Source organism: Cryptomeria japonica, chromosome 10 (assembly GCF_030272615.1).
Source record: "Cryptomeria japonica chromosome 10, Sugi_1.0, whole genome shotgun sequence".
Lineage (NCBI taxonomy): Eukaryota > Viridiplantae > Streptophyta > Pinopsida > Cupressales > Cupressaceae > Cryptomeria > Cryptomeria japonica.
In genome coordinates, this window is record NC_081414.1 from 345,531,230 (window position 1) to 345,534,587 (window position 3,358).

Here is a 3,358-nt window from a genome sequence, read left to right on the forward strand (position 1 = left end):
TCTCCTGCATCCAATTCTGCTCATCACAACCCAATTTAGCATAGGAATTTAGGTCCCAATTTGGGCTTTCTTTAGAGGGAGAATCACACCTAGGTCACCCCACTCCTCTTAGTTTAGCCCCAAATTGAAATCACGCAATGATCAGGTGGATTTAGCTAGAAATATTTTCCCATGTCAGCCTGCTCCAAGTTTTGCACTCTGAAATGCTTGGGAGAGGTATATAAGCAAGGTATCCTCCTTGATTTTATGTAACACAAAAGAACAAGAATATACGAAAGATAAGGCATTCAAGCATTCAAGTATTCAAGCACCCATTGTGGCAACCTTCAACAACCTTCATTCAAGCATGTCTTTTATGATTTTATTTTAGGTATTTTGTGTGGAGTCATGCTATTGCATCAACTTTCGTGATCACCTTCAAAGAAGCATTTGCATCATCAAGGTATGGGACACTTCCATTTTGAGATCTATCCTCTGCTACCCAACATCACTCTTTCCTTTCAAGTTCATTTCAATTCTATTTCAAGCTTAATTCCAAAATCAAGGTTTAACTTAGGAAAACCCCTTTCTCCCCAACAATTTCCTTTATTTTCTATGTGTAGGAATAGGTGGAAAAGCTACGAAAAGTTGTGCAGAATCATCAGATAGAGATCTACAGTCTACAATTCATTGGAGCCAAAACTAATGGGAGCGGGTTGAGCTGGGCATCTAAATCCTTGCACATTTACCTTGAATTTTTTCTATAGGTTAGTCTTAGCCTATGTTGCTACATAGCTTTTTAAGAAATGGGTTATCAATCTATTACACACAAAAAAGGGTCAATTCCTCATCTTAATCTATCATTTGCATAGTCACTTTCAACTCACAACAAAGGACCATTTCATCCACCTTGTGCTTGAATCATCTTGAGCCTAGTAGATCATCTCCCTTCCAATGTAAGAGTGGAATAGGCCTAAGATTCTTAGTTTCCATGCAAAAACTAGTGAACCCTATTTCACCACCTTACAAGGGTAAACAACCCAAACAGGCACCCAATTACACAAAGACTAGAAAAGAGTGGCTTTCTTGAAGCTGCCACCTTCCCAGTAGTAGTTCAATGCACAAACTTGGCGTCAGAATGCATCAAGATCACTACAACCCAAACACAAGTGAGATCAAAATCAGTGATGGCAAGCTACTAAACACCCAAGACAAAGTCACAATTAGTGGATGTTTCAGGCTACCAAAAATATTGGAGTATGTAGATTTTGATTTCACTACTTACAAAGGGCATTTCAGCATTAACAAAGGGCATGCTACAAAAATATAATTGTCAGAGAATGATTTATAGTGCCAAGGAAAGTCAAATCCCAGTTGTCTAAAAACTTGCACAAATCTCAATTCAATGGGGAGATTGCAAACATTAGAATTTTGTTTCATAGGCTAAAGGGAAACATGAATGCCCATGACTTTGAAGAATGGATGTACTTCTTTGAGTAAATCATTTGTGTAGGATAGCAGTACTTGGATTCGGCAAGTTTGATCAATGACAGACTTCACTACATGATTTCCATTTTTTCCCTAAATACTTTTTTCTACATGTGCTCTCACATGTTTTATACATTTGCCTACACAATACCATGGCCTAGCCTTAGACATGTTGAGGAGTTTGATGATCATATCTATATTTTTAATTATTATCCTGATATGCAACTGGATAAAAGTTACACTAAGTATAGAAGAGTAAATGACGTGTTTTCAGTGGGGTTTGTTAGATAACTTCAAGGGGATTTGGGCCAAAGGATTTCTTCTTGGACCATTCAAATAATAAATTACTATGAGAGTCACTTTATATAGTTCCAAAGATTCATCTACATTAGAATAAGAGGTTTTAATGGGTTTCCCAATAAATTGTCCAAATATGTTGAAGATAAATTCATTTTGATTGATATTTGCAAACAAGTCTCAAAGGTAAACAAGAGGGTGCTAATAGAAAGAAAGCGAGAAACTAGTTTCCTATTGGGATTCAACATTACTTATGTAAATCCCAATCAAATGCCCTTAACATTGAAAGGGACCTAATAAAGTAAACTATCTATACCTATAATCATTATAGGTTTCTTTTTATAATTAAGGACTTTGTGAAGAATAACTTGCACCTTGGCCCTACATTTCGCCATATGCCACACATGAAGGATTATCGAGCAAATTTCCTAGATGATTATGAAGTGAGAAAGAGAAGTTGGATGAGAGTGAGCTTGGGGAAAATTATAATATTCAAGTTAGGTTGGGATATAGATGGTGTGGAAGATTATGAATCAGACTTAATTGATCCCATCTATATTTCTCATATCCAGATGCAACATAATTCCATAGATTTGATCCTACAAGAGAACAAGGACCTTGAATCACTTGGACTATTGTGGTTCTAAAAAGCACACAAATTTTGTTGGTTAGAAGAAAGAAAAATACTCTAAGGTATATACCAAGACTGGACAAAAGATAAGAGGACAAGAAAATCTTATCTCAATGGGAACCTCTTCTTCCACAGTGCCTACCCCTACACAACAAATTGTTGCTCCACAAGGAAGTGGAGGTGGAGATTAGCCACCCAAGAAGAAGAACATTCTAGAAAAGAATTGTGTGGATGACCCACATAAGGACACAAGGTCATATGAGCAAGGTGAGCAAACTAAGAAGGAGAAGAAAAAAGTAAGTGAGAAAGTTAAAGGGAGGGAGAGGACCAATGAACAAGGAAAGGAAATTTAAGTTATGGAAATTGATTCCTCCATCCCCCTGCAAGATTTTGAGAAGATCCCTCAAAATGGTAAGTTTCCTCCCTTTCTTCCTTTCTACTTGCAAAATGCAACTGAGACTCCCCCTCTAAAAAGAGCTCTCCAATTTTCACAAGGTTTATTTTCACAAGCTCTAGGTTCCTCCTCTTCTCCATCTTGGCTAATGCATTGTCTAAGAAGAAGAAAATTGTACTTGTGAAGTTTTTTGTTGATACCATTGTGGGACAACCACTACAAGTTTCCACAAAGCCTAAGAAGCCAATGACTACTTTTAGGCTAATAGAAGATGATAACTCCAAGAACTTGTTTGTAGAAATTGCACAGCCATCAATACAAAAATAACCTAGTCAAGACACTACTGCTGATTTCAACATAACTATGGTGGGCTAGGGACCTCCAAGTAGGGATGGAGATGTCCACAAGTTTCAAGTGACTACAACTAGGTTAGTGAGAAGAACAAAAAAGGACAAACAAGATAAAGAGGAACTAAAAAAAGCAATGGAATTACTCACAAGTTGATTAAAGTTACTTGTAGATCCCTTAGTATAGCCCATCAGTTCATTTGGGGCCTCTTTTGACCCCAG